Source organism: Anopheles ziemanni, chromosome 3, assembly GCF_943734765.1.
Source record: "Anopheles ziemanni chromosome 3, idAnoZiCoDA_A2_x.2, whole genome shotgun sequence".
NCBI lineage: Eukaryota > Metazoa > Arthropoda > Insecta > Diptera > Culicidae > Anopheles > Anopheles ziemanni.
Window position 1 is genome coordinate 91,370,279 of NC_080706.1, and position 16,238 is coordinate 91,386,516.

At 39.3% G+C, this 16,238-nt stretch overlaps 1 pseudogene; it reads left to right on the top strand.

Annotated features, from left to right (window-relative positions):
- Positions 1 to 7,557: 7,557 nt before the first annotated feature.
- On the top strand, positions 7,558 to 8,177 carry LOC131285813 (putative nuclease HARBI1; annotated as a pseudogene).
- The last annotated feature ends 8,061 nt before the right edge of the window (positions 8,178 to 16,238 follow it).

The window sequence follows — 16,238 nt, forward strand, 5'->3', positions numbered from 1 at the left end:
CGGCGGCAACAAGGGAGGTCTCGTTCAAGAAAATGTGTTCATTTTCTTATGTGTGTCGTTTTTAAACGAGATTAAATGTTCCTACGTCAGAACAGAGGACCGATTGCACCGTCCTGTTTTACAACAAATTGTTATGAACAAGTCACGGTCAGTGCAAGTGCGTTCCAATAAAAAATGTTGGACATAGTCCCCTTTAGCTATCGCACACATCCATCCGGGGGGCTTTCGACACACCCTTGCACAACAAAGTTTACATGCGTGATGTCAAAATCAGCTGACGGTAAGAACAAAAAATCACCATTATCACACAATTGTTGGAGTTCGTACTCAAGTTAAACTGTCTGCTTATTGCGCAAATCTATTACACCGTTTGGCATTTTTTCTTGTAAACCTTTAGAACTTGAGCACGTAGAGGTATGAACCATTCAAAGTTGGCACGTTCGAGATTAGCGCCTAAAGGTCGCTAGTACAGACGCGGTTATGAACGAAAACGCGCTCCACGTTAGTGAGGCACATTTAAAAGGCTAACTTCAAAAAGTACCTTAAAACCACACTCGTCAACGGTTAGTGATCGAGTCCAAGAAACACCGAAGAGTACTGGCGACAGAAAAAAAAACCACAGACTCTCAACACGACACAAAAACGATAGCGATCCTCCCGGCGAACACACGACGATCTGCGCGGTTCGAAGAACTGAGCCAGACTGACGCGATCGCGAACGCGCCCGCGCACACATCGACCGATCGCAGCTGCACTCGGCGGTTCCGCCGCCGCGTGTGCTCTTTTCACACACTCACACACACGCGGGCAGGCGCGAGCATCGCGAACCAACACGCGCAGACGGCGGAGATAACACACAAAGGGACGCGAATATGTGGCCGTTCCGCCAAAAAGGGTTACGCCGTTTCGGCCCGTAGCAGAGCGGTAGGGTGTGGGGGTTAGCTGAGAGGCAAGGAAAATTAACCGGCCATCCGAACTGATCACCTGCGCTCTGCCCATATAGACAGAACAACCAACGAAGAAAGAAACAATTCCAGTGCGGGGGATCGTTTTGATACAACACATCCGAATAGGAACAGGTTATGCTTTCCCAATGTGGTCGTATGTAAGGGGGTGCTGTAATCGACCGTCTGTGCAGCACTGTAATAGAGGAAGGAGCTCAGTCAAATTGTATACAGAAATAAGGGACCCCATACCCAATGCCGGGGCAAAACGTTGCGAGTATGTTCATAATGAATTTTACAATTTCCAAATTACATCCCCAGTTAGCATTTCTTTTTTCGGCTTATTATTACGTAATAATAAGGTATTACAAGAGTTTAAAAAAGAATAAATCTTTTAAAGCCTCAACGAAATCTCTCAAACCGTCATGAAATCGGCTGCTAGTACACAACTATGGGACTGAGAAAAATTATTAGTTTACTGAAGAGGTTGCAACTACCCCCTATTCCCCTATACGCAAGTAAACCATCCTATCTGCATTACCAACAAAAGTGTGTGTATGTCCGTGCATTGACACGCAACAGCACATCGCTGACGATATTGTGTGCCCGCGTGATACACATTATTTTCTTATTGCTTAGACGACAGACATTGGAGCATGTGCGGAGAGAAATGTTTCTAATTTCACACCCCCCTGGGCCAGAGAACACGAAGCTGGGCTAAGCTGGAATAGGCCGACAGTCCTACGATTTTATACATCATCTTCGACAATGAATTCTTTTTACACGAATCCGTTCCTGTTCCTGTTCCAGATACCGTTTGGCAAGACGAAGATCTTCCTCTCACACTGCCCGGCAACACGCGTTCGAAGTGATAATTATGGATTTAAGAGATACCGGATCGAAAGACACCACTTACTAATTAGCGAGGTTATTCATTCGATTTCTTATCTCTTTTTACACGTTTCGTTCTCAATACAACAAAAAGCACAATCATCAAGCATAAATTAGCCAAATTAGAGGTGAAAGAAGTAAAAGGGGGCAAATGTGAATTATTTTCTTTTTTGCTACAAAGGCCCGGTACGTCTATATTCATTTTATGCCGTGAGTACATAATGAATGATTCGGCGCAAAAAAAACACAATCCCAAAAATGAAAGTTTGTCTTCAACACGAAACAGATGAATTGTTGTCTTCATGAGGGTATGGTTATTTTTGCAAAAAAAAAACTGTTGTATCTGCGTTAGATTTTTGTAATGGATAATGAATAATCACAACGCCCGCTCTTTCGGACACATTGATAAAAATACGTATGTTTTATCAACGTTCCACGAAAACACGATATGCGAAAACATATATGATATGTTCGTGGGTTATTTATTATAAACTCCAACTACTTAAGCTTCTGAATGCGAATTGCTGTATCTGAGCCTCAGTCCGTTCTTATATAGTATGCTATCCTATATCCTAGCCTGCTACCACATCATAGCATACTATAACACCTCCCCTTTTAGGATTTTTTCAAGACCTTATTTTTAATTCGAGAAGATCTTCGAACCATGTTAAACGGGGGTTTCAGTGATTCATTGGTTTCAACTGGTTGGGACATCACCGATGATTCTGGTTTGTTTGTTTCTCTCGCTGCAGGCGCTGTTTCATCAATCAAAATCTGCCATGGTAAAGCAGTTAATTGTGGTGAATGTTTGGTTCCACAATCAACATATCGCCTACGCATTTGATTGATATGTGCCCAAATTACTCTTGTTCGTCCGTTGATTTCCAACATAATTGTGTAATTTACCGAACCTTTTCGTTCAATGACTCTTCCTTGTTGCCATTCGCTATTCAGTCCTTTGGTTCTATATTTTACATAGATTAAATCATCTGATCTGAAATCTCGATAACTCGCTCCATGCTTCTTATTAAATGCTTCATTCTGCTTTATGTTTATCGAATGCTCGAACGTTGACTCCTTTCTTTTTAATAAATCCAAAGGAATTCGGATTTTACGCTGAAGAAATTCTTCTGCCGGAGATTTACCATTAGGAGTATTTCGATTTGGAGTTGATCTATAAACTGATAAAAATGTTTGTAGATGTTCAAGATCAGGGCATTCTCCTTTGCTCAGCTTCTTCAGACCACGCTTCAGTGAATCAACAAATCGTTCTGCCTGACCATTAGACTGTGGATGGTATGGTGCAGATCGCAGATGATTTATGCCATTTGTTCGACAAAATTCTTCAAATAAAGCACCAGTGAACTGTGTTCCCTTATCCGATACCAATGTGTCTGGGTTTCCATAACGAGAAAAAATTTCACGTAAAATCTCGACTGTTGTACTGGCAGTTATGGAGCGTGTGCGGAATATTTCTGGCCATTTGGAAAATGCATCCACTATAACCAAATAATAGTATCCATGGATAGGTCCAGCAAAATCTACATCAGGGTGTCCACTCAGATTATGATTTCAAATTCCCGGTTTTTTCCCGGTTTTTCCCGGTTTTTTCCCAGCTTTTCCCGGTTTTTTCTAGTTTATGCAGGTTCTCTACATTTCGATTGCTCATAGTAGATAAACTTATCTGTTATATGTCTCTATGACTTCTAAGGTAGTTCAAAACTGCATCTAAGTTATGTGCTGAAGAATGCTTTAAGGAAATAACTTCAAAATTTTTAAAAAAAAATTTTTTGATACGGCTCAAAATTAGAAATGAATAATGATTTTCTTTCGCTCATAGAATTTGCTCAATCATACAGGGTTTACCATTTGATAAGACAAAATAATCAGATGATTTCACAAACGCAGTAGATGATTCCACAAACGTGAAAGATGACATGCCAAGTGAGGCATGTACACCACAATCGTGGCACATGATATCACAATTGTGGGAGATGATAGCACAAGCCCGTACGGATGGTGTCAGTGAAGTACAAACTCGCGCGTATAAACGAAAGTCAACGCGGGTCTACAAGTCTGCCGAATCGCTGTGGATTCGTTTATACGCGCGATTGACAGACCATCCGTACGGGCTTGTGCTATCATCTCCCACAATTGTGATATCATGTGCCACGATTGTGGTGTACATGCCTCACTTGGCATGTTATCTTTCACGTTTGTGGAATCATCTACTGCGTTTGTGGAATCATCTGATTATTTTGTCTTATCAAATGGTAAACCCTGTAACATTGTTCAACAAAAGAAGGGAGATGTAGCATATCTTTTGTACATCTTCTAATATTTCTATCAAAATATACTTTAATAAACACGTCGATACAAATGATTCACGTTATCAAAATTTCAAGCAAACACACCAACAACTTAAATGACCTACATTTCACCAAGATTTAAAACTGACCAGCACACTCGTCTAGCGAATGCCGCCATGCAATAAGATCCCATACCAAAACGTTAAACGTAAAACAAATAACTTTATCCATATCAAACCATTGCTGACAAATAGAATGAAACATACGTAATTATTTCCGTGAGAATAATAATCATCACACCGCGACTGAAATTCCATGCAAAAAGGCAAATTTGTTGCAAGCATAGAAATCGATCAGATCACATCCGAAAGTTACATCCATAGTGACACATTCATAGCAAGTGCAGCAAGAGATTGCACAAGCAACACATTTACGCGGGACAAGAACCGTAAGTTCTTGTTTATCGTAAATTTACTGTAAGCAACCTTATAAACTCAACAGGATAACAGGTTTTTTGTATGTCTTTTATTATCGACAAAGATTGAGATCACTGATAAATTCTAATTCAGTATTTTAATCAAGGGAGAAAAAAAATAACAAAAACCATTTCATTTTTAGCAATACGATTAACAAAGTCAGGTAACAAAGAAGTGCTACTAAACCTAACTTATTTATCCAAATTTTCCATTGCCTCATCTATTAATGCCACTTCTTTTTGACAGGTTGCGAGTATTTTCGCCTTTTTCGATTCCAGTTCCTTCTTTGCTTGGTTCTTTGCCCTTTTCATAGCACCTTCTTTGTCTTTTTGATCCTTTTCATTTTTCTTCTGCTGCAAGCTCTCGAGATAGCGTCCGTGGGCGTTTCGAGCGTACTGGATGATAGATTTATTTATGTCGACAGCTAGAACACCACCAGCGTTCAAAACGGCGTCGTACACCATTCGCTGTGCTACTAAACTTTCTTCGATAAAATTGACTTCCAGGCACGCTTTATTTACAGAAAATCCTCGCTCCAATGTTGCATTGCCATGCGAAAGAATCAGGATTTTTTGCAAAAAATTTCTGAAGTTTGCGAAATCTTTCCCTGAATCCTTAAGAGCACTCATCCAAAATGTGTCTAACCTACAATCATGTCGTTTATAGCCTGCTAACGATGATTGTAGGCCAGAAATTTGCAATACCTTTGAGAATTCCTCACGAACTTTGTCAGCGACAGAACCCGGTATTTGCTCTTTTTGAACCATGTCATCCAGGCAGAACTCCAATCGTTTCAGTGCGACATCACGCGAATGCGTTATGGTCTCAGGATTTATACACGAAATAAATCGAGTAAACCTGTGTACTAGTGGAGACCGGTCACAAATTTTCTTTAAAAATGCAATATAGTACGCTTTGCAATCGTTCTTGAGTTGCAAGATCAGCTTTTCCGAAATTTTATCGCGCGCCAAGGTTGCTTTAATTGCCGCTTTGGCTCCAAAACCGATGTCTACTTGCGATGCCAATAGAGTGGTGTTGTCTGTTAACTCTATATCGGTAATCTCTTTTGCTTTTATATTCAAGAATTCGGGTTTTAGAACTTTTCCCATAATTGAACGAATTAGCGAAGTTAATTCCTCGAACAAGAATGGTGCCATGGGAGCATCACTCTGGAACTCTCGCAAAAAAGGTTCCACCAATGCAGCAGATGAAACGAAAAACGCAAGTTTTGGGCTCAACATTGGATCAGAAACGGCCTTTTCTACTAGAGCGAAGGGCTTTGATTGAGCTACTGCTGCAAAACTCCTTTTAAACAAATGATGGCCTTCTTTGAGCTTTTTGTCACGCTGGTTTTTAACTGCATCCACATACACCTTCAAATGAGGAACCATTTTTGTAGCACGCTCAGCAACAATCAAATTCTCAATCCATCGAACAGGACAAAACTTCAGCGGGAATATATCAGATCCAGTGGTTTCTTTGTAGTCCGCACGACGCAAAGGAAAATCTTTCAACATGTGATAAAGCGATGCCAAAAATTCGTCAATGCTCCACTCAGTGTGCTTCATACCATCTTTGAAAGCATTGTGCACAGCATGCAACCCACAGCTACCGATGTTTAGTAGATCAAAGGATGGCACACCACGTAGATTCCGTATTTCCTCATTTAGGTCCTTCATTAATCGCCAATTGACGTTTGGTCCGTCCATGCTGAGTTGACACACATTATTAAGAAGAGAGGGTCTTCCTTTCGTACATTGCTTCAATCCGTTTAGAAGATCACACGCGCGCGAGGAATCCAAAAACGCCGATCCGAGGTATCGACTTTCTACCCGGTCGACGTTGTAGTTCCAAAATCTTATACTGACATCCATCTGTTGGCGCTGTGACACTTTGTTTAGTGTTTCATCGAAACCAATCACAAGCTCCGAACATGTATCGAGTTGCTTGAAGATTTCATTTTTAAAATAAGGTGCCAAACCGTAAGTTATGAGATAGGAAAGTTTTGTGCGTCCCATATCAAGCTTGGCAGCGATTTGGCTATCGGGAAACATCTTCCTAAAAAGATTCGAGTTAGCTGCAGCACTGCGATAGGAGTTGTGAGTGACAACAGTTTCCAGCGCCCACAAAATTTCGGCTTTTGCAACTTGATCGTTCAACAAGTATTTGTTCAAGACGTTGGGAGTCGTGGGGTCTTGATTTTTGGTGACGGTGGAAGAAGCTGAAGATGTGCTTTGGGCAGCCACTTCAGTGGAAGTTGAAGGTAGTGACGAAGATGAAGATGAATGAATACCAAGGTTTTGATCTAAAAAAACAAATTCATACAAATAAAATGAAATTATTATGCAGGATTAAGAAATTAAACACGCCGGGCTCCAGAGTCCAACACTTAACATTCCGTTCGGCCGAGAGCAAAATCACCGCTTTGCTCAGCGTGTCAAAAACAATTTAATTTCCTTACTTGCTAAAAAATGGTTGATTGGAAGGTTCGTTTTTTGCACCAACGCAAGTTTTTGATGTCCTTTGCTTTTCTCATGACTAATCAAAGCCACTCTGCCCATAGAGTTGATTTTTATTTTTTTACTGCACCATTTGCAAATCGCTGCATAAATGTCCTTCGGATCGGAGGAGCACCACGGAAACGAATTTTCGTAGCTGGGACAATGGTACCTATCGCGAAAGCAGTCGGTAAAATTTACCAACCCGTTTGATTATATCGACCGATAAATTTATCTACTCGAATTGGTATCGCGAATGTATTCAACTGAGCAGTCGGTAAAATTATAACAACCCATAAAAATACCTATCGAGTAGTTTCGCCGTCTGTCAAATTACCATGGAAACCTAGAGTTTGTTTACTTTTAACAACGTTACAATTAGTGCGACTTCTATCGTATCGAGAAGCATTTTAGTTCGTGAAGCATCCAAAAGATTTGAATGATAAATTCATTATTATTTTCAAATGATGCGGAGAATGAAGAGGAGATAAATCTAGCAGCATACCGTAGGCGATTGAAGAAGCATTTTGATCCGCTTGAATTATTGGATAAAACGTAAGCGTATTGGCTCAACAATCGTTGCCACTGTTTTAATATGTTCCTTTTTCAGCTTCATTAACAATTACCTAGTTCCGAAGAGGGTGTTTGAAGAAATCCTTGCCAAAGTGGAACTAGCATAAGCATAAGCGTGGGTTATCGGCGGAAGAAAAATTGTGGAACAAAGATTTTTTGCTCAAGGGTCGTACCAACAAAGTGTTGGTATCGATTTTACTATGGCAATTGCCCAATCTACTTTTTCTGAAACGCTAGATCAAACTCTAGCCGCGTTGGAACGTGAACTAGCGGATTTCATAACCATGGATATGACTGCCGACGAAAAAGCAGACGCCAGGAGATATTTTGTAAAAAATTACCTGTCCTTGTGTAGTTATGTGCACCGATGGAACTCACATCAGAATTGTCGCACTTTACGACAACCCAATTCAATATTTGAATAGAAAAGGGTTTTACAGTTTAAACGCTTTAATGGTAAATATTAAATTTAACACTTCTTTATAAAATGCTTGTTGATAATGATCTTCTAGATATGTGACCACAGGCAAATGATCCTATTTGTAGATAATACAATACAAGCCCAATATCTTTATACTTAGAAGAAAAATGAAACAGTGGTGAACGAACGATGAAGCTGTTGGGTTTGTCTATTTACATATGACATTCTTGTACCCAATATTTATGATTTTTTTTATTGTTGTTTAGGGGACTCTGCTTATCCTTTAAAACCATGGATGATTAAGCAACGAATATTTCTATTTTTCTATTTCTTTCTTATACATTCACGTACTTTTTTCTATCAAGTTTTTGACCTGCCATAATTCTAAGGTTGTCTTAGAGTGGTACAGGGTCAATAAGATTCATTTTGTACCAAAACCAAATTTGCCACAGCTTCGCCCCAATGAAAAATACTGGGCAATCACAAAACTTTGTCTTAGGCGAAGTGGTGTAACAGTTAGAGATGTTCTTGGCAAGCAGGAAGTGAACGGAAATTGCGAAAACGGTGTCTCCTTCCACGATACGGGCGCTAATGCAGGAACCAAAAAACAAAATACGTGAATCTATAAGAACAGGGAACACAATGCATAACTGTACAAAAGAAAAATACTCATTTTTTTATACCGTTGAAATTTTTTGGAACCTCAAATTAATATACTTAATGAATTTTTGAAATTATAAAATCGATCCGACATCTCTATAAAATTTAAATTGGTCCGAAGTACGAGAAATACGGAACGTTTGAGGGGTATCGACCGACAACGGCAAATAAAAATTACTTAAATTTGTTTAAAAACGTTTTTTTTAGCAAAACGATAGAAAATTACTATTTCTAGGCATTCTAAAAGTTTCACGCCGATACGACAATCCAATCAATTGTTTTTTCAATATAAAACTACAATAACTACCCGTGTAGGCGGTTAAATAAAAAAACAAATTTTAAAACAAAAAAAAATTTCACCAGAAAAATAAATTTTTTGATGGGCTAAAGTGGTTAAAAAATAATAAGAGAGCAAAAAATTAACACAGAATAACATTTTTACATTTTTTAAAATAAATCTTTCCACGGTCAACAGCTCTTTTCAGTATATCGGATGGGTTGAGGCAGTAGTTAAATATATCGGTCGATATAAAAAAAATGTTTCGTTCGCGATGCAAATTAAAGACTTTTTTAACAACTGCTCGATTTTTTCCCCACGATTTGTACGGTAGCCATGGCAATTGTACACGCGTTTTTACGGGTTGATAAATTTGATGCGTTGCGATACCATTCCGCCATTACTGTCATTATATCGGTCGATATGTTTATCGACCGGTTGTTAACTTGGTTCGCGATAGGTACCAATATGTGGTTGGCATGGCTAGCGATCTATGGAGAACATTGTTAATAGTAGTTAATAATTTACATCAAACCGTACGGCAGAAAGCTTACCTGATAGCAAACACAAGAATAAAAAAACACTTCAATAAACACAATAACAAGTAATGGAAACGAAAGGATGATGTAGAACGTTTGAACGTTTGGAACAATTTTAAAGTTTCCTTGCATTCACCTTCCCGGATGTCGCAAAATATGAATCGGACTGAGATAAACGATAGGAGATCAGTAATGAAAGAGTGTGCTAGCAACACCCGCATATTTCGCTCCCAGATTATGACTGCGTTGGCGATCCCGTTCTGGCACACTTGAACAGATAGCGTGCAACAGATCCTTCAGCAGCTCTCCCAGGAGAGCGCTGTGTGACGTTGAGAGATCGCATGTTGTGCTCTTTCGCAGCAGTGCTGTAGAACGAGAGCACTTCTTCAGTGCTCATAGCAAACGTTAAAACAGAATGCAGTCCTACTCTTACTCCTTGATAATTGGTACTCGGACATCGTGATCCTGTTAACAGCAAAGCAAAACGAGTTGCGCCAGATCCCGCAGTAGCAGGCAATCCACTGCCTGCTCTACTCCTTCCTTAAGTTTGATAATGATTTTAAGGTCGCAGTATCGCCTACGATAATCTCATGCCTCAATTGATCTTCTGAAAATTGATGTAAAATAACATTTACCACGCGTTTTTTCACATTCTACGCACTATTTATACAACAAATAGCAAAACACGATGTATAACAGCATCTTCCGCACTATTAAAAATAACAATAACTTTTGAAAATAATAATAACTGATGAATTGAATCCGTAAACAAAACAAGGAACGATTGTCAAAAAATTTTCTAAGAAAATCAAGGCGATTTTTTCGGGATGAATCCAACTGGATAGTAATCACTTTGAGAATTAAGAAGGATTGACAGGAAATATTGGTAGAGGGACAGAGGTTTTCAATTTCAATTGAAAACCACGGATTTGAGCGCTGTGAATATTTTCGTAGAATATCATAGGAGGCGATAAGCTTTTTATCTAGTAGATTTACTAGATTTAAAGTAATTGTTTTGGCTACTCTCTGAAGCATATACAAATACATTTGGTTGCTTTGCCATTTCATATCGAGTGTTTAAACAGATGATCAATGCTTTTGCATTTTCAACTGGAAAACCTTGTCACCATGTTACCAAAGTTAAACCCTTGATGCGTTTGTCATTCGCATGAGGCGTTCTCTCTCGTCCGAAGAAGAGTATGGCTAATTGCTTCCCTGGCGACAAAATCATCATGCTTTCTCGCTTTGCCTCTACGCCGGCACTACTGGAAGAAACGAGAACGGAATACGAATACATTGAACCTTCAAACAGTGGACAGAAAATGTGGCCCTTAACAATTGAAATGTAGTGACAGTTTTATATGATAATATAATTACGCTTCGACAATAAAATATAAAAATCTCAAAAAATAGCTATATGAGAAATATTCCCGGTTTTTTTGGCAAAATTCCCGGTTTTCCCGGTTTTTTTCCCGGTTAAATTAAATTCAAGGCTGATTCCCGGTTTTCCCGGTTTTCCCGGTTGAGTGGCCACCCTGCTACATGGATACGCTGCCATGGGCTATTTGTAAGAGGCCATGATTCTAGTGTTGATTTTGTTGGAAACTTCGCTGCTTCAGCACATGAATTACATTGGCGCACATATTGAACTATATCTTCGTCAGTATTTGGCCAATACACATAACTTCGTGCTAATGCTTTCATTCGTTCGATGCCTGGATGTCCACGATGTGATTGGTAAAGAATTCTTTTCTTGAACTTAAACGGGATGACAACTCTGTCACCGAACATAACGCAATTTTCGACCACTTGAAGACCGTCTCGTCTTAAGGCGAATTTCTTTATGTCTTCATTTGGTAACGACTTCATTTCTGGCCAACCTTCGTTGATAAACTTTACAACTTTTTGTAGAAGGGGATCTTTCTGAGTTTCTTCTACAATCATTTTGTTCGTTACCGGAAGATTGCTAATGGTATCTTCTAATATCGCTTTTACTTCAGTTTCGACTTGTACTGCGGCTATCACGTAATCTTCATCTGGTTTTTCTTGTGATGACATCAATCGTGATAAGAAATCTGCGCAGCCAAAATTATTTGTCGAAACGTACTGAATAGTGAAGTCATACAACATCAGCGTTAACGCCCAACGTTGCAACCTATTTGCAGTATAAACTGGAATTCCAGTTTTAGAACCGAAAACTCTAAGCAGGGGTTGATGATCAGTTTGAAGCAGGAAATGACGACCGAACAACATCTTATGAAATTTCGTGACGCCAAACACCAGAGCCAATGCTTCTTTTTCGACTTGCCCATAATTCTTTTCTGCTTGAGTCAACGATCTAGATGCATGTGCGATTGCCTTCACTTCTCCGGTTGGGAAACGATGCATTATTACAGCTCCCAGACCATATTGAGATGCATCTGCTGCTACGATTATTTCCTTTGATGGATCATAATGTGTTAGTAATAAATCCGATAAAAGAATGGATTTAAATTTTTCAAAGGACTTCTGACAATCCGGACTCCAATTCCATTTTTCATTTTTCTTGAGTAGGTCATCTAGTGGAGCTCGAAGCTGTTTCATTTGCTTGATAAACCGTCCATAATAATTTATAGCACCAAGGAATGACCTAAGTTCAGCTACATTCTTTGGAGGAAGCATCTTTGAAATAGCTTCTGTTTTAGATGGATCAGGACGAATTCCATCTTTATCCACGATGTGCCCAAGGAACTTGATCTGATGTAAAGCAAACCGGCATTTATCAAGACGTAAATGAAATCCATATTCACGCACTCGCTCAAGAACAGCATGTAAACGATTATCGTGGTCTTCTTTGGTTCGTCCAGCAATAAGAATATCATCCAAGTAAGGTTTCACCCCAGGAATCCCAGCAACCATGCTGTCGATGATGCGCTGAAATGCTCCAGGCGCAGACTTGATTCCAGGAGGTAATCGATTGTACTGGTAAAGACCTCTATGAGTGTTCACAGTGAGCATTTTTCGAGATTCTTCTTCAACTTCCACTTGTAGATAAGCATCCGACAAATCTAGGTGAGTGAAATAATGTGCACCAGCTAGTTCCACAAAAAGGTCATCTGGATGAGGTAAAGGATGACGATCACACTCCAGGGCATTATTCAGACCAGTTGAATAGTCACCACACACGCGAACAGAGACACCATCCGCTTTTCGCACAACTACGATAGGTGCTGACCAATCTGAAAATTTTACCGGTGAAATAATTCCTTTGTCCTCCAAACGTTGAAGTTCGTGTTCGACCTTTGGAAGTGCTGCATATGCCACAGGACGCTTCGGACAGTAAACTGGACGTGCGTTTTGCTTGAGGTACAGTTTAACATTTGCTTGAGTGCATCTTCCCAGTGTATTCTGAAAAACTTCGGGAAACTTTCGCTTAAGAAATTCCACGACATCTTCGCTACTTTGATGCACTGCATTGACCAATGTGTTGATCGGTATTGACCACAGATCAAACAGATCGATTGTTTCAATGCCCAAAACGTTAAGCTTCTCATTGTCCGAAATAAAAATACGTCCTCTTTTTATCACATCTGCTATCAAAATTTCAGTGAAGAATTCTCCAATCAGATTCAAATTATTTCCAGATGCACTAACGGCTTTTTCATTCGTTGGCTTAGCAATCGGTTTTCCAATACATTTCCATAAGTCCTCGGAGATAATTGTGATATCCGACGCTGAGTCAAATTGTAGCTGTACTCCAACACCATTTAGCTTAACTGGAATGAATTTCCGCTTGCTTCCAATGTTGCAGATCGTAAAAATTCCATTAGATTCCTTAAATGATGGTTTTGATTTAAAAGGCTTTACTTTGGAACAATAGCCTTCTTTGTGTCCTTGTTTTTTACATTTGGAACATTTATGGGAATTGTAAGGACATTCGCGTGAAAAATGTCTCTCTCCACATTTCCAACAAGGATATTTTGGCACTTTCTTCTCTGGACTGGACTTAATATGGCGATGCGAAACTGAATTTACATTTCGCATTTCGTTAGATTGTATCATCATAGTATCTTGTTTCAGATTTGTCAATCGATAACACTCTTCCACAAGATTATCCAACGTTAGATTGTTCACTCCTTCCGTAGCCTCATCATTTTCAAGTTTCTGAATAAGCCGTGTCCGTATGTCAGCATCTTGTGGGGATTGCAAACCACACACAAAACGAAGAGCTTTAAACTGATCTACAGAAAGCTTGGACAGTTGAAACGATTCACAATGTTTGTTCACATTCGCAGCAAACGTTGAAAAATCGTCCGCTTCATTTTTAACGTACTGCAAACAATGATACCTGGCATGAAAGAGTGATTTCTGCCGTCCAAACAATTTCGTTAGCTTTTTGACCGTTTCTACCAGGGTGAATTCTCTAGGATGCTTCGGAAGGATGGTGTTTACATATTTCTCGTGGACCGATGTACTCAATTTGCGAAGTAACAATCTTACCCGCGCCGCATCATCCAAACTCTCACCATCTTTCGTGATGACATCTTCGTATCGCCCGTACCAGCCATCGAAGAATTTTCCATTTTCCGGGTCGAAGTAAAAATCTTGAATGCCAGAAGCGATTGATTCTATAATTTTACCGCTGTGACTTTGGTTTTCTAGATTTTCGATTTGTTCTTGCTGCCTAACGATGAGTGCAGTCAACTTTTGAATTGCTTCCCGGAGATCCGCTTCAGACATCCTCGTCGCCAATTGATATGTTCGTGGGTTATTTATTATAAACTCCAACTACTTAAGCTTCTGAATGCGAATTGCTGTATCTGAGCCTCAGTCCGTTCTTATATAGTATGCTATCCTATATCCTAGCCTGCTACCACATCATAGCATACTATAACAATATACGACATCAGTAAAACATCTATAACGCAGCCAAGCCAACATAAAACTCGTTTCTCTCAGCTCGACTCTTAATATCCAAAAAGGCCGACCAAGGGGAAGGCACCAAATGGCTATCGTAAAACGACCAAACATCTTCCCAAAAAAGAACGCACAGATATTAGCATACCAGAAACTTTTGTTTTATTTTACCGTTCGTTCTTGAGCATAAATTTTATCTCGCATTCTTTGCATCAAAATTTAATTAATTATCTTATAAGTCATAAGATTAAGTATTATAAGAGGCGCATGATTGTACAACAGTCCCATGGTATAGAAAGTTCGATAAAATAATTCTGTTAATCGTTAAAAATGACATCAAAGCATGCCGTGACATGACATCAAAGCAACACAGAGAGAAAAAATGCCCTCACTTATTAGATAAATAGCTTACAGCATATCAACATCAATGCTAAAGTAAGCGAGAGCACACCACCACCTCCCATATCCATTTCACTACTAGCTACATTTACAAGGATAATAGAAAGTTTATTAATTACTGACAAATGGAGACTCAGGACATCAAATCTGCTCCAAAGTACAAGTATAGTGAAGGAACGTTTGGAGGTCCAATTAAGGAAGATAAAACATTACATTAACTTCCTGTCTCTTTAGCTCCAGCCATCTCAACCAACACGTAGAATAGGTAAAACCATGTAACACTTAGCAAGTAGTAGGAGTAAAATGAAAAATGTTGTTTTTACATTTACTCCTCACAAATGTCTAGACAGCCTCGAGACAATATAGAAAATAATCTATCGGTTATACACACGTGAGGAAAATGTTTGATGATGATGGCTATAGATTCTTTATTACTGTGGTTTAGATAACTCCAAACCAGGCACACAAATGCACTTGTGCATCTACACTGATTCGATACACGCTTCGATGCAACTGTGGGTGTCATTAGAGTTTATCGTTAAAGAAACCCAGCCCCTGTTTTCTAGGAAAAGAATCTGCAGAGCTACGTGATGTATGCGACCTTCTTCTCTTTTCATTGGGGTTTAATTGATCAATTAGGCTTTATACATGCGAATATCATTCACTTCATACAATGTTCGTTCAGGATTTAACGACCACAAATGAAGATAGTTATGTTTTCCGATCACAACATAAAAGAATCGGAATGTTAATGATGCCAACAGTAGATAGGAGGCGGCTTGGCTTTGCGTGCTTCTTTCAGATCCACCCGATCGAAACAAAATCGTCCACGCAGCCCATACTCTGGATGCAATGGAACAGACTTGTGCATGGTTAGACTTTTAATTTTATTGAATACAAAAAAAGCAGTTAACAGCAGTTTTTTAAAACAGTTTAAGGCCAGGCTACGCCTTCTTCTGAACCTGTGCTATCCAACTAGTAAAAGAAAGTCGACTGGCAATTGTTAAGTTAACATGTTAAGCACTACGCGTAATTTGCACTGCTTTCCATTTTGCCAGCGAATCGTAGCAAACCATGCAAAATGAATTCACGTTCAATCATGTCTCGACGAAACAGAACGAGGCAAAATAGAGAAATGAAAATACGATCAGACTCCTGCATCTGTGGCATCTGTTTTCTTTGGAATTAGAACAATTCTGTCTACAAAGCGATGTCTGACTACTAATAGAAACAATAATGTCTCAATAATGTAATGTTTTATTCTAGATTATGCAAAGCCTTATGTCGAAATTTTGTTCGTTTTCCGACGACTCCCAAGCAAATGATTCAAATAATGCCGCCGACGGTATGCTTTT